Source organism: Camelus dromedarius, chromosome 5 (assembly GCF_036321535.1).
Source record: "Camelus dromedarius isolate mCamDro1 chromosome 5, mCamDro1.pat, whole genome shotgun sequence".
In the NCBI taxonomy this organism is placed as follows: Eukaryota; Metazoa; Chordata; class Mammalia; order Artiodactyla; family Camelidae; genus Camelus; species Camelus dromedarius.
Window position 1 is genome coordinate 7,235,133 of NC_087440.1, and position 21,175 is coordinate 7,256,307.

Here is a 21,175-nt window from a genome sequence, read left to right on the forward strand (position 1 = left end):
ACAGAGACAGCGTTCTGGGTTTGAGTGGGGTGGAAGCAACATTCTCTGCACAAAGCACTTAGCACAGTGCTTGGGCACCTGATTGAGAGTTGTTGTTTTTGAGGTTATTGTTTTCTTAGCCTTCCTAGATTCCCCAGAGAAATATTCTTACTACTCCACATATACCCTTGTGATAAGCTTCCCCTAGCTTGGTGCGTCTTTGTTCCTTGCAACCAAAAAACTAATAATACGAATTCCAAAATTATCACTGGTCGGAGTTGCAACTGAAAACAAAACTAATTCCAAAATGATCGCTGGTCAAAGCTGCAGCAAATATGTTTGGCATAGCCCAGTGGGGGCCCTCATCCCTGGGGATAATTCCACCATCAGTCCTACAGGGAAGGTCCCTCCCGATTCAGATCTGTCTGATGGATCTGGTACAAATCGGGGAGTTCCTGGTTTGGGGGCCATTAGCTCAAACAAGCGCCAGCCTGATCCACCCTGAACTGAGCTGTGGGCAACCAGGAAGGTCAGAGGCTGGGGAGCCAGGTGTGGAGAGTGGGGGCTCTGAAGACGCACCTCATTCAGCCTCACCCCCAGAAAATGCTAAAAGGGTCATCTTTTTACTTTGTCATTTAATCAGTGGTTTCACAGACATTAACATTATTTAATTTTTTTGGAAGGGCCACATGGGTACGTGATACATTATTCGAAAGGATATAAAGTAGAGGTAAGCCCTATCCTTTAGCCAGTTACCAGTTTCTCATGCAGCCCGTCTGTGAATACTCAGTTAACCCTATGTGAGTGTGATGAATCCAAACATATATATTCAAATATATTTATACACACACACTGTTCTGCATATTAGAATACTATGGAATGGAATTCTACTCACACACAATGGAATACTACTCAGCCATTAGAAGGAATAAAATAAGGCCATTTGCAGCAACACGGATGGACCTGGAGATCATCATTCTAAAAAAGTAAGCCAGAAAGAGAAAGAAAAACACCATAGGATATCACTTATGTGGGAATCTTTAAAAAAAAAAAAGACACAAATGAACTTATTTATAAAACAGAAACAGACTCATAGACATGGAAAACAAACTTATGGTTACCAGAGGAGGAAGGGGATGGGAAGAGATAAATTGGGAGTTCGAGATTTGCAGATACTGACTACTATATATAAAATAGTTAAACAAGTTTCTACTGCACAGCACAGGGAATATTTTCAATATCTTGTAGTAACCTGTAATGAAAGAGAATATGAAAAGGAATATACATATGTATATGTATGCTGTACACTAGAAACAGACACAACATTGTACACTAACGACACTTAATTTTTTTAAAAAACTACATCTTTAGAGCTAACTCCATAGAGTGCATACAGTGCTGCCTTCTTTTTAACGACTGAGTGATGCTCCATTTTAGGGATCCAGCAGCTACGTAATCCCCTACTAACCAACGTTAAGTTGTTTGCAGGCTTGACTGATACAAACACGGCTACAATGAATAGCCTTGAACATGTACCATTTTGTAAATACACAAACAGATGTACAGGATACATTCCTGGATGTGGAATTGTTAGGACAATGGGAAAGTGTGCCTTTAACGTCAATGGGTGCTGCAAAGTGATCCTCCATAGAGATTTTACCATTTGACGTGCCCACCAATAATGTGTGCAAATGCCTATTGCCCTCCATCCTCACCAACACAGAATGTGTATTTTTTTTTAAAGGATTTGGTTTTGTAGCAAATATAAACATATGGGCACAAGCCTTTGCCCAATTTTTTTCCTGATATCTAGCCCATCTCCCTGAATGTCTCTCTCTCTCTCTCATCTCCTGGGCAGACATGTGCATTCACACAATGCCGTGCCCTCTCCCCCCTGCAGTTTGATTTTAAAAGCTTTCATTCTTTCTTTCTCATATTGCAATAGGTTTTCATCTTTGGTGGTTTCCATTTGCAAAAAAAAAAAAAAAAAGAAAAGAAAAGAAAAGTAATTCTTGGGCGAATGTTTTCACTGAGTTCTGCATTCCCCAATGTAGAGGACCTCTTAATCTTTCCAGGAGCTGTTTCTACTACCAGGATGCCAGGACCCAATTCTTCATTAATTTTCCCGAAGCCCAGATAATACTGAGGGGACCGATACTGGGGCCAATAATGCGCAGTAATTCTCAGTATTTACAGAGCTTCTTTGTCTGAGATCTCAAAGCACTTGACAGCATTAAATCATCATTCCCTTGGCTCTCTCAAAAGCATCTTTGAACCTAGACGGATGGTGCACAGGAATGAAAACTCTGCTTTTTATCCAGACTGTCTGAAAGGTGACCAGGAAAAGAATGCACATGAACCAACGCAGTTTCTAGCCACAGCAGCGTGCCATTTTGGTTACTCTAATTTTTTTACCTTTTGTGGATGCATTTCTAGTGAACCGTCTGTGTATCAGCAGCCAATAAAAAAGTCTCTCTTTCATGCATGTGGTAAAGGGGTTAATGATATCCGGGGTGAGCCCCTGGATGCAAAGAGAGGTGTGTTCAGGCCTTTGAGCTACTTATGCTCTCTCTGATCAGAGCCTCTGCTAGTGTTTCCTATCTGAGCAAACGTATAAATACGACGCAACACGACTCCCACTGGCCCAGAAAAAGAAAGAAGGAAGGGAGAGAGGGAGGGAGGGGGAAAAAAAGAAGGCAGGCAAGGGGAGGGGAGGATCTGATGCTTTTCTCGTGCTGGACAGAACCTTTGAGCAGAAGCCCATTCTCATGCATTATGTCTGATCCCACCAGTGAGTAATTGTCCTTTAGAGAGTTTTTTGCCCTCACCCCACCCGACTCCTCCCCACGTTTTCCCACCCCCTAGTCTCCACAATCTCCATACCCTACACACATCACACAGTGAGTATCAGCCACAGAGCAGGTATGTTAGTGGGCAAATGTTAGCAACTCTCTTCTCCTATTTCAGATACAGAAACCAAGGCAGAGAGAAGCTGTCATTGATTTAGTGTCAAAGTTTAGTGACCCATATCCCAGACTGCATCGACTGGGTCAGGAATCATCCATCAATAGGGTTGGTTTTTGAAAATTATTTATTACACAAATAACACTGAACACTGCAATGAAAGTAAACATCACTGCAGTCCCACCACCCCACCTGATCATACTGTTTTCGTGCCCCGACCATGTCCTTTGAAATTCTTATTCCACATGCGCATGAAGTAGTAACCAGAACCTAGAGAGTATAATATAGTGGGCAAGAGCACTGGAACCACACTCCTTGTGCTTATGTCCTGTAACCCTAGTCAACCAGACTAGCTGGGCCTTAGTTCCCCTATCTGTAAAATGGGCATATTTATAGTACCCACCTCATGGAGCTGTGATGGGGAATCGGTGAGATATCCATGCTCAGTCGTTAGCAAAGTGCCTAGGATACAGTCTGCACCTGGTGAGTGCTATCTGCTGCTGTCATTATTAAATCTTGCTTTCTGCTATGTAAAACGTGTTAAAAGCAAGTACAACAGACTTGTTGGATAGATCCCAGACCCATGCTAAGCTGACTGCACACTCCTGGTGGCACTACTTTCTCTTGGTTCCTGGCGGTGGGTCCTTCCACCGCAGAGGGTTAAGCAGAATCTTTTAGCCCCTTTCCTTCCAAGCCCTCCGCAGACCACGCCTGCTGTGGGCTTCCCTGCTCTCCTGACCCTCTCTCCCTACAAATCTCAAGGTTTTAGGGAGAAAGAACTGGGTGAGGATATTGTACCTCAGCTATACTTCAATTTAAAACAAATTTTTTTTCAAAGAGCAGGACGGGGAAGAAGGGACCACAGAAGATGCTGCTTCCTCTGAGTCCTCAGGGCCCACGTGGGTAGCTGTTTCTGTCTGAACAAACCGTGTTCTGATTATTGCTGGTGCTTTTCAGAAGGATGGTAATAAAAGGCATTGTCATTCTGGGTTTTTTTTTTTTTTTTAATGAATTTAGTATTTTTGGTACTTAAAAAAATTTTTTAACATTTTGTGTTGCTGTAAGTTCAAATATATAGAAATTTGCAAGTATAGCACAAAAGCCGTTTATCCAGATTCACTGTGTGCCCTTTATCCGGATTCACCAGTTGTAACATTTTGTCCTATTTGTTTTCTCATTCTCATTCTCCCGCCTCCCATCATATATGTGTATGCATATATGTGCATATACGTATGTTGTATGTATGTATAGGGGGGTGCATATTCCTCTTTACTCATTCTCAGAGTGGATTTCCTGGAAACATGCTCTTTCTCTTCCATGACCACAATACAAGGATCATAAGCAGGGAATGTAGTGTTGATACAACACTCTTCTCCAACCCACAATCTGTTTTTGTATTTTTAAAGCTCACCTGGAAGAGCAGGTGTGAGACACAGAGGATGAATGTACATCACAGCCTAATTAGGCCACTTGTTCACCTGGTGACCTTCTCGCTGGAGTCATTCTTCAAAGCCCAGCTCGAACAAGACTCCCCTGCAAGCCTGTGTAGCTTCTCTCCCCGCTGGCAGAAATACTTTCTCTGCTGGGCAGCCCTCTGTGCAACCACGGTGATAGCCCTTCGTAACACAGAGCTACCTACAACTGATACTGCCTGTCTGCACGCTGGACTGTCAGCTTCTCCGGCCTCCCAGGGCCCACTATCGTAAGTGGTGCCTGGAAAATGTTTGTTTAAAAGAATGAATGAGCACATAGAGAAATCGAAGCCTCCGGTGAGCTGAACTTGATAAAGCATTAGGTATTTCTTTAAATCTAGTAGATGAAAGTTCAGCTGTCCACATTACAGCGGATGAAATTATACCTTCGTCTTAGGAACATCTCAGGGCGAGCATTGAAGAGCCTGCATGGGATCTTGGCTCCTGCCTGACTGCCACTCCCTCAAACTTTTTTCTCCTCCTTCTGCTCCAAAATATAGTAAGTGCTGAAAAGAAGACAGTTATGTGCCGGGGACGTGTACGGACTAGACTCTCAGAAGAGCCGTGCCTGTGGGCGTAAGAAGCGCAGCCGAGATTTCAGCGCTTGGCAGCCCCGAGCTCCGGGCTTTCCATCGTGCCTGCCACGTTAGCACGCAGTAACTTTCCGCGCCGGCTCCCGGCGGCCCGGCGGGGGCGGGGCCCGCGCCGTCTCCCTCCCCGCGGCGGCCGCCACCGGGGGCGCCAGGGTGCCCGGCGACGGCTCCTCCTTGGGCTAACCCGAAAAGCCACAGGTCCCCATCCAGGGAGTTTCTCCCGAGGAACGGAGTTTGTGGCCGAACCTGGGAACTTCTAGGGCCCTGGAACTGGAGCGTGGAGCTCGCTGTGTTACCAAGAGCTGCTGCTTCCTGACGGCACTGTCACCAGCCAGCCCATTGGTCCTGGCAGCCTGCTCCACCCCAAGTCCCTGATGGCTCAGATGTCTCCAAACAGAAACGAGGGGGGTTGAGTTCAACCTGTATTGAGCGGCACTATTGAGCGGTAGATTTTGGCATCGTGATGATGCCTAATTTTTATTTTCATTTAACAAATACCTGTGTGGCATTTGCTGCAGGCCTGGCACTTTTTCTAACTACTTTGCTAATGCGAATTCACTTAAGCCTCAGGACAGCCTGTGAAGTCGGTACTGTTATGCTTCATGAAGTTTTAGGGGCACACAGAGAGGTTAAATGACACAAGAGGGTGGGACTGGGTTTCTGCCCTTCCTTAATACTATGATGCGGTTTTCTCTTTCACATTTTCTGCGTTATTTTTACTTACCCACTTTTCCGTTTGACCATGACCTCATCACCAGTTATTTGGACCAACCTATAAATATGCATTAATGCTTCTGTGTGCTGCAGCGGGGTCTAAGGGAGACAGCAGAGTTTGGTTAGGGAGGTGAAGTATCTACCCTCTAACAATAGAGGAAGATAGAGATGCTGACCATGGAAGTATCAGGAGCTGAAAGGAAGCTGAGGGTCCTGCAATGGGCAGGAATGGTTGGGAAAGGCCTTAGAGGAGGTGCATGGAACTCTTGGAAAATCCGATCACCTTGGCATAAATGGAGCCGAAGAGATCAGCCTTGTGTAGACAACGGCTTCCTGGGCTTTGAGGCCTGAACATACAGGCAAAGACGCCATGTACCATCTGCAGAAAGTGTCTCAAGCGATGTCAGTGGTTCTCCATCTGAAAATCATAAAGCCCTAATATCTTGGGTAGTTTGGCTGTTCTGCCAGCTCCCAAGCCCCAGTGAAGAGTCCAAGATGGCTGACCCTCGTGCTACAGTCCATCACAATTCATGTGACGAGGTGATGATACGGCGAAGCATTGGGGGAGAGCAGAGCTCCAGTGAGCATGCAGGCAGATTTCAGTGCTATGAGACCAATGAAGGAGGAAAGCAGTTAATGTGTTTGAGGTTCCAGGATTGTGAGTTTCTCAGTTCCCTACTACGTTACGATATTCTCATGCAGTAAGATCTAAATTTTTCAGCACACAAAGCAAAAACATACTTTTCAGACCCACTAATCATAAATGCATCCAAAAGGAATCATCACACTACATCATGTGTGATACGGGTGGCCGTACTTGTCGCCCCAAGATATTTTACACCAAAATTGATGAAAAGAAGCTGGCGACATGGCCTGAAACTAAATGCGATCCTCAGTAATCAGAGAAATCAGAACTTGCCTTTGTCTCCAAAGAAAGATGATCTACTGAAGAAAATGTGTCAATTTTTGTAGTGGTTTTTATTACCATAATCATGTGCTAAATCAGAGAAGCCATTACTGTGTATTGAATTTGTAGAGAGTGCACTTTTCATTATGAAACATTACGGTAAGCAGCTTATGTCCGACATGATTGCAATTGGAGCTGAGTGAACCACAAGAAGGGACAATCCGTGTAGGATACATCAGTGTAAACTCGTTTGCCAGGAACAAGTTTTAACCTTTGTACAGCTATTAAGGGAAAGGTTCCAGTATTACCTGTGAAAATATCTGTCAAGTTTTTATTTGAGCAGGGAACACCTAGTTTATGTTTTTGAAGACCACTCCCTTCTTAAGCTGAGCGCCTTTGGGCGTGTGTCAGCAGGAGGTGTTGGGAAAGATGAAAAAAAAAAATTGCACGAGCTTCAAACCCAGCAGATTAGCAAGATTTGGGGAAATGGCAAGACAGGAAAAAATTCAAAGACATTGTCCATTCCTCTATCATATACGTACATTTGGGAAAGTGATATTTGGAGATTATTCAGGGAGTAGTGAGGAGGCAATTGTGTTTAAAAAATTAAATTCATAGGAAAGATGACTCAGTTCTTTTGAAATGAGAAAGTAAATTATTCTTATTTTCGTCACCAAAGTACGAGGAACGTGTTACCTATATATCCTGACTTTCATAAAGCTCCTTTATGGACAATAGATACATGGGGAAAAGATGTGTCCACATAATTTATAGTGAGTTAAAGCTTGGGAAAATCAAACACAGCATGAGTAGGTACCCAGTCTCCTGATACTTTAACCCAGCCAGTCGACATTTGACATACAGTCAGCCCTCCTGATCTGCAATTTCCGTATCCGTAGATTCAACCCACCACGGATTGAAAATATTTGCGGGGAAAAATTCCAGAACATTCCAGAAAGGAAAACTTGAACTTGCCTTGGACCCAGCAACTATTTATATAGCACTTACATTGTATTAGGTATTGTAAGAAATCTAGAGATGGCCTAAAGTGTCCGACAGGATGTGCCTGGATTATATGCAAATACTGTGCCATATTATATCAGGGACTTGAGCGTCCTCTGATGGGGGTCCTCAAACCAATCCCCCATGGATGCTTAGGTACAACTGTATTTTGGGGGCACTTTTGGGTGCCAGGTGCCTGGAGTGCACACAACAGGACATGCGTCAAGAAGTGTATGTATATGTCCGTATGTAAATGTTCTGTGTGCAAATGTACTCTGAGTGTTTGGGGGGGGGGGTGCAGTGTGGGTAAGTGAGGCTCAGCAAAGTGAGGAAGGTAGCAGAGGTCATCTCTTGTTCTCGGTCAGAGTCGGGAGAGGCTTGAGCCCTGACACCCAAGCGTTGCTCCATCACTTTTCCCGAGTGTGGCGTTGCCATCGCGTTCTTGGAGTCCCCAGTTGTCTGCCTTACCTCCAGGAACACAAAGGGGAAAATCCAGCCAAGCTAAGTGTTAAATGGGCAAGAAAAGAAAAATAGGCAGTAATAGAAGAATGTTTAACAGTTTATCTGTGACCTATAATTGTCCTGTCCCTATCTGATCATTAAAAATTGCCCTCAGATGCAAACCCCCGTCACTTCTCTATGACATGATCATTTTAAGAAGCAGAGTTTGACTTGCCATCATCACTTTAAAGGCCACAGCACCCTTTCCAAGCATCTCTCATTCCCAGCTGCCTGTCTTTCCCCCGTACACACACAGCCACCCGAGTCCCTAACACAGTGACCCTCCCTCTGAAACATCCCCATCCCGGGTTGGGCTTAGCAACTCTAGTCAAGGACCAGAGGGAGCCAGGCTTTCTGCCTCCCATGAGGCATATCTGCCCATCACCGGCTTTGAAGACTTAATGAAGACTGAGTGGTAAAGAAGGACAGGTGTACATTTAGAGACGTGTGTGTGTAGCTTTATTCTTTTTTCCTGATTAATAGCACTCATCATGCACTGTTTTATGAAACTGTAACAGGCATTGAAATTGGCCCATGACCGCTGTCCTGACAGTCCCTCTGAGGGAGCCTGTGCACAGGGTGCTCTCTGACAGGGCTTCTCAGAGTCACTGTTCGGCCTCTTGCTGAGTTGCTACCTCAGATCTTGCCACCCTTCAAGACTTCGTACAGAGTTAACATTTTGCTCCTATGTTTCTGAGGTAGAAATAGAGGCCCCAAATTTAATTGGCACCAGGTATAATTGTTTTTGCTTCAGTTAATGCACAAGCCCTTATTGGGGACCCACTGGAAACCCAACCCTGCATGATTGATTGAGTGCTTCAACAATTATGAGCAACAGAAACGGCACCTCCTGTGTGCCTAGCACTGCAGTGGGCTCTGAGAACCTCACGTGGAGCCCAGGCAGACAGTCCCTGTCCTAATGGGCTCACCAGGAAAGAATGTCTATAGCCCTGCCTTTGATCAATTATGCTAAGATAAAAAGGAAAGATCATGGAGCTGCTGGGGTTTGGGGTTTTGGTTTAGAAGTATTTCTGTATTGTAGAAGTCTTCCCTAAAATGCATTGTCTTTTTATAGATAAGGCTTGTCTGTCAGAGTAAGAGCATTTCCAGCAAATCTTCTTTAAGTTGTTTTCTTGGGGGACTACTCCAGAGGTGTGTCTGGCCCTGGGCTGAGAACCAGGGGTTGCCTACCGCCTTGCCATGGATTCAGCAAACGCTTGAGCTAGTTGTGCTGATCCCGATCTGCCCCAGCCAGAGAATGGAGGTGTGGTTGTTTTTATTTGTGCAAAGCACAAGCTTATTCAGGGAAAAATCAGTTTATCTCTACCTGACCAGCTTCCTTTTTCCGAGCTCTTTTCCTAGAACGGAGTTCTGACATGTTTGGGGTCTGTTTTGGTTCCAAGATCAGAATCTCTCAAACCCGGCGACCACTGGAATTCCTTGAGACTTCCTCTGCACACTCCTTCGCTGCTCTTCCAGACTCTTGATTTCTTTCTGAACCTTTCTAAGGACTACACAGGATCTTTTCTAACTTTTAGTTAACAGCAGATACCAGTAAAACAACAAACAGCAGTCGAAATTTCTCAATCGTCGCCAACCAGCGATGGCCCCTGTGCAACAGGGAGGGTACCTGGCAAGCGTGGGAGACAGATTGTAATAGACGACAAGGTGAGAGAGGAGAGAGCTGGTGCGTGTGCTGGCGTCCGTCTCGTACGTGCTGGAGACACATCATCGCACCACCCTGGAGAAACACACACCCTGACGGAGTTTGATCAACACTTGTATTTAATTGTTTAACACTATGGATTCACCTGTTCTCCAGTTTACCTCACTCTTGTTGATACCCAAACCACAAATACATGAGTGTGTGTGTGTGTGTGTGTGTACCCATACATTAAACAGGGTCTGACGTGTTATATGTGTGTAGGTATGTCAATATGTACAAAATTTTATGTATTTTCTAATACTCCTCATATTGAGTTTTTTTTGTGTTATCTCTGTGGGTTTTTTTTTTTTCAATTGAAGTCTAGTCAGTTACAATGTGTCCATTTCTGGTGTACAGCACAATGTCCCAGGCGTGCGTGTATATACAGATACTCGTTTCCTTATTCTTTTCATATTGAGTCTTACGAGTCTAATGGAATTGCCTTTGCTTCCCCTGGAGCAGCGGCACTTTAGGAGTGAAACAGCTGCAGCCCTTCCAGAAGGGATCTAGCCTTACCGTAATGCCTCCAGGTTGCCCACGTGGGAAGGAATAGGCTGGAGAATGAGAAAACAGACTCCCTTCTAAAGCAGCCCTCGCACCCCTCGGTCCGCAAGACTCCAGGCAGCTAAGGGTTTTCACAGCAGCAGGGCCTCATCAGTCATTCTCTGCTCGTTAACCAAGGGACTTGTCATCTGGAGAACTGGTTGCCATGTGTTTGTTGTTAGGAGTTCAGGACAGACAGGTTCAGCAACACACAAAGGCTTTTTTGGCAAACAGAAAACATAAACAGTTTCCATATGAGCTGGACCGGAAGGAGCAGCTCCCCCAGACACGGGCTCTGGTGCACTCACCTTCTCCCCCTGCCCACCAGGCACTGGTGCCCTGGGTTTTGCTGGGACAAGTCACATCCGGGTGTCAGCCTTCTCTTCCCGGCTGCTGATGGAGCTCCCTGTACAGAGCTACCTGCCCGCTCCCAGGATGTCCTTGGAGCCCTCGTCTCATGAGACTTTGGGGGAGAATCTTTCCTCCCTTTCTCATTTTACACATGTCACAAGATGCGGGTTAGAGATACTGGCTAGGGTGTTATTCTTTTCTATTGCCAGCCTCCCAGATGAGATAGGCAAACCTTCCGGACTCAGAAATGGTCTGTCTCAGGGCTCAGTAGAGAACAGAAGCCACCCCGAGCCCTTTTTCTGTGTCCCCTGACCCCAAGCGTGGGGTATTACAGGATTCCAAATGCAGGAATCAGAGCGATCAGCTCAGCCAAGGGCTCCAGCCCTAAGATGAAGAAACACGGAAGAGCATTAGGACTTTCGACTGTGGATCATGGCAGCTAATCCACCACCACGTTCTAGGGAACAGAACAGGGGCCCTCTTTTCACCGGCAGCTGTTAAACCATGGCTCCCTGAGCAAACTCTCCTGGTCCCACCTTGTGCATATAAACCTGGGTGGAGCCACAGCCTCAACTTGATCCATTTTCTTATTCTCTCAAGACGGGAGTTCTTATTTTTTCTGATCCCTGTGAGAAGAATAGGTATGGAATTTGAGAGCTTACTATGTTCTTGGCATTTTATATGCATTTAAGTATCTGCGTGTGTCATCTCATTTAAACCCTGTGGTAACTATGACTGTTAAGTACAACTATGAATATTAATTGAGGGAGCTGAGTTTCAGATGTTAAGCAACTCGCCCAGCCCACGGAGCTAGTGAGTGGCAGAGGTGGGCTTGGACCTGGAAGCTTCTGTCAAGCCCTGCAGCCCTTGTCCTTCCTTCTGTGCCACGCCGCCCCCCCCTCCTCCCAAGGTTCGCGGAACCAAAGGCAGAGGCAATGTCTATAAAGCCAGAGTGTCAGTAAGCCAAATTCTAAATTCTTGAATACTTTCCTTGGGGCTTTCTCAAGAGGTACGGAGCTCATCAGTGCCTCTCTTCTTCAAAACATATACTCACACACCCCAGACGATCAGACCCTTAACGTTCCTCCCCGCACTACTTGCCTCACCTCTACAACTTTCTCACTTCTGTTTCTTCCACCGTCTCCACCCACTGGATCTCCTATTTCGAGCGCACTTGCTCCAGGTCTGCTCCCCCTCAAAAGAGGGCCATCCTCTATAATTTTCTTCCTCTACCTCTATCAGTGCCTCATCAACTCCATCAACGCTCACATGCCCTCTATGCTATTAGGAGGAAAGTACTGCATGAAGCCAAACTGTGTTTAAGTTCCATTTCTGAGATATTTGCCTTTTGACTAGATAGCCCATCAACCTAAACGGACGAATCTCCAACCACGGGGTTCCCTGTTTTCCACCTAAGTGTCGAACCTCAGAATAAGAATGGGAAAGAATACTACGGAGGAAAAAAAATGTACCCATTTTTTTTCACTGATCTATCAAAAATATTTCCAGCTTCCCTTTTTCATCTTTTATCATATGTATATGTCAGTTTTATGTTTTTGTAATTATAGTATAGATTCAGTGTGGCATTCTGTTTCTCCTCGTAAGTTCCCCGTATCAGACCTCACCTGTTTGTCTGAAGGAAAGGCTGACTAAGGTTGCAGCAGCAAATCTTTTTGCCTCCTTGTACTACTTTTCCGTGAGTTATCTGCAGGAGATTTGAGGATGCTCCTTTACTAAACATAAGGATAAAGGGAGAACTTTCTTCTCTTTGATGCCCTCTTTCCAGGTGAGTTTGGTAACCCCGATCCTAACACAAAAAACAGACATCAAATTTGAAATGTTATGATGAATATCCTCTCTTACATGTAAATGATTCTGCGGATTTTCAAAGATCAGAAAGAGACATTCATCGAGCACCATGTACCTGGCACCCTGGTGGGCACGTTACAGTGAGTTGTTGTATTTAAATCTCACCACAACCCTGAGGGGAAGGTCCTCTTACTCTCATTTACAGATGAGGAAACCAAGGTTCCAAAGGATGATGCTCCCTGCCTGGCTGACAGGTGACAGGACAAGATTCAATGCTCTTTTCAACTTGCCACCTGACTGTCTCTCCTCTTAGAAAAAACCTTCACTAAAAAACTATTAGTCCATGTGTTATTTCCAAAGCACATCAGAGCAAACATAACCAAGGAAAGAAAAGTGACAAGATTTTACAGCCAGTGACACACATATATTACGGGCACACAGAGAATCTGAAACAAATGTAAATTTATTCAAAAATTGTGAGAGGCAGTTGTAGCGAAACATGTTAACAGGAGACCTATTACTCATAATTGATTTTACTAATATTTTAGCATCTGACCTGTTTCTCTTAATTGAATTGAAATGTCTTACGCAATACATTTGTTTTACTGACTTTGGAAAGATATAGTCTCCTTCACCTACACTTTTCATTTTTAAATAGAGGTCTTTAAAAAATAATAATTCCTAAACAGCAGCCTGAAAGATAAGTAAAATGCAATTAGAGTTTTCTTCACTAGGAAATGCCTAGAAAATTGCAGTGATTTTGTTTTAAGGAGAAAAAAAAAACGAAGAAACGGCATTTGTGCATAATGATTGGTGAGGTCACCCTGAACAAAAATAAAATATGTCCATGAAACTCTTCCCAAGAATCACAGATCAAGTCACTGGGGAGTCACTACTCTGCCCTGTTTAACTTAGTCAAAATTAGTCATTCCAAAGCCCTTAAAATATAAACTAATTTCATGTTTGCAGAAAATACTTCACCAGGGGGAACAGGGTAAATCAGAGAGACACAGAGAGATTCTTGTGGGAGCAGTGGTGTCTCGGATCTCAGCTTCTCAGGACAGATGACTTGCTCTGTCATAGTGCAGAGAATGCCAGTCATCTGCTGGGTTTGCTTATGCGTGGGCATGAAGTATACCAAGGATGAGAATTCAAGAACATACCAGGAGATTGTTCACTAAAGCAGGTAAAAATTATGACTCTCACCTCAGGCTTCAACTGGGCACACATCCACCAGTTTCTGCCCGGGGTTAGCTGAGGCTTGGAGAAACACGCCAACGTTAGGGGAGGCTCATTTTTGTTTTTCAAGTTGGCAGGTCTTGTCTTGGAAAAGAAACAGAATTGGTACACCAGCTTTCATGGATTATAAGATGATTGAGGATTGGGCGAGAGCAGAGCCGGGGTAAAAAGGCCAGCAAGAAAGAAAAAAAAAAATTTTTTGAGAACTTGCATGAAATAGGTCTTGCTGGCCAACAGTGGCCCTAGGTTGACATCTGTTGTATGTTAGTTTCAAATGCGTCTGTTTCTTAGTAAGTGATCTCAGAACTTCAGTGATAGCGTCCAAAGGAAAATTACAAAATGAGCTTGAGGAAACATTTTTCTGGGTTCCTTCTCCCTGTGCCCAACAGGGAAAGAGCAGATAGAAGCCCTGCCTAGTCTAACTTGAGGCCACCCATTGGCTGGTAGGACTAGGATGAAACATTAGCACCTTTAATGTGGGGTTGAAAAACGGAATGCCAGGAAGTTAAAAGGACTTAGGGGAAAATGTCCTTTGGCCTTCCGCTGCGTGACAGGATTCTGAAGTGACAGCTAGTGAGCAGAGTAGACTCAGTTAGTCCAGTCAGAGGAAAAAAGCAGCAAAACCAGAGGACCAACATCAGTAATATCTTTGAGTGCAGTGATGAAAGAGTGAGGATGGCTCTGCCAGAAAGGCGGGTCTCTTCGTCAGGTTTCCCAAAGCAGCTTGTGTCGCTGGCCAGCTGTCGGAGGGAACGAGCCCTGCCTGCCGGCTGGGATTTACTGAGCACCTACTAGGTGCTCAGACAACGCTAGACCCGTCATGCAGGGAAGGCTTCACCCTTCTTTCTCTTTACCAAGCTGAAGACTGTTTGAGATGGAGACGGATGGTGGTTTTGTTTTCTACCAGGACAAAGAAAAGTAACATGTAGAATGGAATAATGGAACAAAAAACATATTTTCATCTTGATAGGGATCCAGTAGCGTACAAACACTGACTCTCTGGGGGAGGGTTAAAGCTGTGGAGAATTGAATCCCTTTTTCTTTCCATCTGTGCCTAGTTCTCACGCCGAGTCAGTGCAGGACACCTGGCGGGGTATGGTGTGAACAGCCAAAGGTAACAGACAGAAGAAATCAGAGGAAGTCTCCAGCCACTTCCGTTCCAGGGACTCTCTTGGGGATCTCTGAGATCTGAAAGATTGAACCCACTCAAGAGGAAAGAATTCTCCATCCCCCACCGCCTGTGTAGTCATAACCAATCTGACACAGTGGAAGATACTCAAGTTGGAAGAGACGTTTTCATTTCCCCGTTTGCAAACTCCCTTTGGCTTATCCCTACTAAGGAGGACCTCCTCCCCCTTCCTTTTGTCCAAAATTAGGTTAATAGTTAGCACAGGAAAAACCACTGGCCCATAAACTTTGGATGACATGGCTTCTTAGCTTTACTATAAATGCATTCTTTACTTTTGAACATCTGAAGGTTTTGTACCTTACACGAACCAAACCACTCTCAATCCACAGGTGTTATGGACAATGATCTGCATGAAAACAGGATAATTTTTAAGTCTGTATATTATATCTCCACAGTGCAATTTATCTGCATTGTATTTGAGTGAAATTGAAAGTCTTTATTCGGATGCTTGCCCTGGATGAGACACAGTCTTCAAGAGCCTCTCTTAGCCTTTGATTTTCTCTCTCACTCTCTCTTTCTCTCTGATCTGGGTGCAATTGCTCAATTGTGCTGGTTTCTATCGTTGCCTGCTTAATAGCATCAATGGGAAATGAGCCTTAAAAGTGATAACCTATCATATATATATATATTTTTTTTTTTTATTCTGCTGGTCTCATAAAAAACTACCAGTCACTTATTTCATCTCACTTGTGGTCGATCAGTCCTGCATTTTTTCACCTCCTTACCGTGATTTTCTTTGTGCTGTGGTTCCCAGCCACGGCCCTGCTTCCTGCTGAATTAAACTGCAGCCCAGACAAAACTAAAGAGCACATCGTTCCCAAAGTTCACACAGAAGGTCGCCCCTGGTGAGATGGACATTGCAGATGTGCTAGAAAGATTAGAGGCTGCTTTGATAAAACCTGCGTCTGTTCTTTGCTCCGGGTCCTCAGAGTGGAAGATCGGATGGATTGCCGTTGCCTTGCATTATTTAAGAGTTTTGATGAGCAGCTCCCATCAAAATCCCCCAGACTCCGGACCACGCGTGCGTGCATGTGCATGCGTGTGTGTGTGTGTTTTAAACAGCACTTCAGAATGATTGAGACGTTCAAAAGGACGCTGCCGAGTGAGCTCTTTGCAGAGTTCACGTTCCGTTCGGTTGTCCTTCCTTAAGGTCTCTTGGTGGCCTTTCTGTTCTATTTGATGGCAAATTCTGTTCATTCCAGATTGTATTCAACCCCTTTAGCAGCTTCAAATAGCTCTCTCGTGCTGCAGTTTTAGCATTTGGGTGCGGATCACACCGGTCCCTGAACTTTTGTCATTTTCCCCACCTTTGATGGTTTTCCTCCGTTCTTCTGTTTTCGTTGGCTTCCTCTTTCATCTCTACTGTCTGTCCCGCGATGGTGTTATCTATTCATTGGAGCGGGTCCGGCCTTTCAGCCCTCTGAAGAAAAGGCTATTTCCTCCCTTCTCCCGGGCTGGCTGCCCCAGTGGGTAGTCCATGATTTGTGCCTTTCATCACACAACCGTGGAGGCCCCTCTTTGGGCCACCACTTTGGTGATAGGATAAGGATTAGTGGATCACGATTTCATTTTTATCGACCTCTTCTGTGTCTTCCCATCTTTGCAGCGGTTTCTGTTAAGGCAGGAATTTTTATAAATGGCTTCAGCTCTGATCATCGCCAGGGATGAAAGGTAGGGCACCTCGTTTCCATCTGGGGACTTTCCGCACATGTGTATTTATTGTCTCTTCCTAGGGTGTGACCGAGGGGTCAGAACCTTGGATAGGAATGAGACCTGGAGGATTTTATTCCAGGGACTACCAGCTTCTCTTCCTGAGACTTTCACCCCTAGAGCTACCACATTTGTTTGTTCTGTCCCAAATCCTTGCCATAGACATGGCATCTTATTTTGCCCAATTCAATATTATACATTTTATTTCAAAATCCCTACCACCAAGTAATATAATTTTTAATGGTAACATAACCTATCATGGTTCTTTTATAAACAAATTCAGTATTTTAAACCAAGAAAAGGCTGGTAACAGCAAAGTTATGGGGAGGGCAGAGATGCCGAATGAGCATGCCTTCAACATGGAAGGGGTTTTGGAATTAACCATAGGAATCACTCCCTTATGCTACTGGGAAACATTCATGGTACACCCTGCCTGGACTTCCCCCTACCCCTACCCTGAATGAATAAAATATTCAAAAGTACTAGAAAAATGTCAATAAATTAATTAAAGAGAGAGCCATAAAAAGAAGAGACAGAACATCAAAATATATACTATTCTTAACTTCTGAGGCCAGTGCCATGATGTGCACCAGCGCCCCTTACAAACACTCCGTGTCTCTCTCCTACTCTGAAAGGATTAGAGGCTGTGAAACATCCATCCTATGACCGGGCTTGGTTTATAACCTGCATCATATGAGCTAGTTTTGTGTAGATTGTCATGAGGTCCAAAAATTAGTATTTAGTTGGTGATTTATCGGTGGTATATTGTTGAAGAACCATGTAAATTATCTCTTGCGGCAGAAAAGAGTAGATAACGTAAAAATGTATGAACCAAAAGGAAGATAAAACTAGTGACAAAAATCTCCTGAAAAAAAAAAAAATAGAAGACAGCCTCATGTTTCACTTCCAGAAATCCTACAATGGAAAAATTTCCTTATAGTTGCCAACCTGAATTCCTCAGAATATAGTTTCTTAAAGAATAAGAAATCAGTTTTCAATATCTAGCACATGACAACATTGATCGAGCACTAGGTTAGAATCAGAAACCCCAGCTGAAGTCCCGGCTCTACCTTTCTCAGTGTCCCGGGCTAAGCTGGAAAACCTCTCTAGGCTTCACCTACCCCATCTGTGAGGAGGAAGAATGACCCCCTGCCTGCTGTCTTTATGGGCTTTGGTAAGTGTCCAGTGGGGGCCTTTAAACTGCCTTCTCATTAACAAGAATAATGTAATAACAATGATGAAGATAATAATAAATGTAATAGCAATTTAGAGGTGGCCATGGTGATTTTAATGCAAAAAAGCATTATTCTGGAGCCTGGACAATATGTGGAGCGAAAGCAGCAGAAATCCCTGAGTATGGTCTCCAGCACAGCAGTGGCTTCCCCTTCCTCCATCCGCCCAGGAGCGGAGAGAATTCGTCTCGGGACCTTGGGCTCCTGCATTGTAGAGTCTGCACAATGTGGATCTAGCTGGCAGGTGTAGAGGCAGCAGTTTCCATGACTCCAATAAATTAACTAGTGTTCACGGATGTTTTGCAGCTGCCCTGGAAACAGGCTTGCAGTTTTGAAAAAAAGAATTGTTGCAGCCATGAAGGAGGTGTCATGTGTGTGCATGTATCAAGCATGCTTTTAAAAACCTATCACTTCACCTGCTCTAAATGAAAACAATGCCAAGTTGTGCCTCTGTTTTGGGGTTTTTTTTTTTCCCCTTCTCCCCTCACTTCTAACTTATTTTATTAACTTTTCCTTCTCCAGAATTCCGTCAGGTTAAACATGATTATATAAATAGCATTTGCTATTATATAAATAGCAAGTATCTGAATATAATGATACATATTTAAACCTCAGCCCTAAGCACTCATAATTCAAATAAACATTTTACAGGAACATTGTCGCTTTAAAAATAGAGGGGGTATTTGAATAGTTTTTATTTTATTGATATTTGACTAAGAATAGAATCACGTGAAATAGTGGTGTATAAAGCAGTTATTCCTGCTATGGAAAGCTCTTTATTTTTCCAACCGGCTTCAGAATATCGCTGAAACTGGAATAACCTAGACCCTGATTGTAAGGTCTTAGGTAATTAGGGTCATTATTTGAAGTGTGTATACCAATGCCATATGCAAAGACATTATTAGAAAATGGGATATCCCATGTAAATTAATTTTCTGGAATGTATCTGTCCAAGTGCCTGAACTATATCACTCGATTTGGGTGTGGGAGAGGCCTTTCCAAATGTATTATTGAAGTCCCTGTCTTCTTCGAGTGCCTGGGTTAATCCATGCTTAATGTTTCAAAGTCATCATGAACACTAATTATGATGGTGCGAGCAGCATGCTGTCATACAGGATGGCCTCGGAGACGCTGCAGGCGTGGCTTGTTGTCTGCTGCCCCTGCGCTAAATAGCCCCATGCTGCTATCCTTTTTGGGTTCTTATGTCTAACTTTGCATCATCGTTTAATCTGTTCCTTCAGTCCTTCTTGTTTCTCCCTGCTCCTATGAGCAGAACTCGCTGCTCCTTTCTGCTGTGCTTTTTAAAAATATACATATTCTGTATACTGGAAAATCAGATAGCAAGGTTGTCAGAACTGTGTCTTACACGAGAATAAATCATCTCTGAGCAGATGCCTGGGGGATTTTTTTTTTTAAAGCACAGATACTATCTTTAGTTATTGGAATTTTAGTGTTACCTTTGTGGACCTTTCTCCCTTTCTGTTTTGTTTTCTTCCACACTCCATTTCATAAGGTTTTCGAATGACAGCTCTCTGATCATGAAAAGCGTGAGACCAATGACTTATACTTCTTGGATAGCAGTTCTAATTTAGTGTCACTTAGATAAACGTTTGCCTCACCTGTGGGTATAGTGGAACCTACACACCTACTAGTCCTAATGACAATTTTGGATGTATAAGCAAGGGTGGAATGCTTTTATTTTATTTTTCCAATATCTCACACAGCACCTCACCCCCAGTCTGTTCTGAGAAAATATCTGGTGATTAACTGAGTTTTGAAAATAATTATCACACACAAGCTACATACAAGGGAAACTTCCTAAGAGCTACACTTGTCTTTCATGTTCTGGAAAATGCTTCTGTGCTTTTCACACCTTGGTTTAAAAAAATCAAGAAAGACCCAGTTGAGCATAAATGACAAAAAAAAAAATTGTGAAGGAGTTGAAAATAGCACTCTTCATAGACACGAATTCCAAGTACACTGCTGCTTTCCTATGGGATTATTTTGCTGATGGAGGAATTTGTAGCTCATAATGAGAAACTCTTTCATTCATTCATTCGCTCCAACAATAGCATTTATTGAATGCCTTCTGGGCCCCACCAGAGAGGCACAGGCATATCAGACACAATCTCAGGAAGCAGACATTTTGGCCAGAATTTGAAGATTGCTGTGAGTCAGAGCCCAGCAGCCATATGTTAGAAGCATTCCCCCAGTGAAACTGAAGCTTGACGTGAAACTTGCCTTGATTCTATTAGAACGATCCCAAATTATTTCGTGTTCTGAGAAGAAATCCGGAGAAGCGGTGTCATAATGTTTTCCTGTTCCCTGACAAGTCATTCAGTAGCCCTGTCCAAGATCATTTAAAATAGCCTGGAAGTAATCGGAAGTGAAGTTTCTCTGTGGAAAACACTTGGAGGTTGCCTGTCAGCAAATTGTGTTTTAAACCCTCGGTTTAATTTAGGCCTATTGTTAGGTTCCTTATAAGAACGTATGTGTTTAAAAAAAAAAAAAGTCGTCTCAAGAAACAGCAATCCTAATTTAGGAAACGATGAAAGTTTTGTTCAAAATAGTGATTATTGATTCGGAGGTTCTACTATCTGTTCTGCTTTGTAATCAAATACACAAAGTTAATATCTCTCCCTCCCTCCCATTAGCTTGCTCTGCCAGTGAGTCATCATGCTTTGCATCTGCTAAAGACCAATAATCTTAAATAGCATCACTGAATCATATCTGATCATAGTAATTTTGCAAGACAATCCTATGTATAAATTTTGAGTGATGTAACCATTGTATTGTTTATGCAATCTCTTCTCCACAGGATTTGAGCACTTAGTTTTGTTAGTTACACACAAAAGGATTGTGATCATTTTATAGAAATTATTGATTTTTATTGCCTTGAAATCTTAAAGGACATAATGGATCTTTGCACGAAAACATTTCCGGCAGAGCCATGATATGCTTATTAATTAAATTTAATTCTTTGTTTTCTCAGTAGTGTTTGGAACAGGAAAAAAAAAAGTCTTGTTTCCAAAGAATACAAACTCTATGTGATTGAAGTCATTTTCAAACATTCAGAAAATATTTTTGAAATGCAGTAGAGAAATCATCTGCTCTTATGTAGTTACATTCATAGTATATAGTGTATATAACCTTTGATCCTGGGGAGTGTGGCTTCATCGAGTGCCAAAGCTTCTAAAGTGAAAAATTATCTTCACTATTCGAGTCCCCTGCATATATAAAACCAAAGACATGCAGAACTGGCAGT

At 43.5% G+C, this 21,175-nt stretch overlaps 1 protein-coding gene across 5 annotated transcripts in view; it reads left to right on the top strand.

Moving 5' to 3' along the window:
* The window catches only part of RORA (RAR related orphan receptor A), a 699,387-nt gene that overhangs the window by 569,321 nt on the left and 108,891 nt on the right, over positions 1 to 21,175 (top strand). The gene's annotated exons all lie outside the window — the stretch shown is intronic.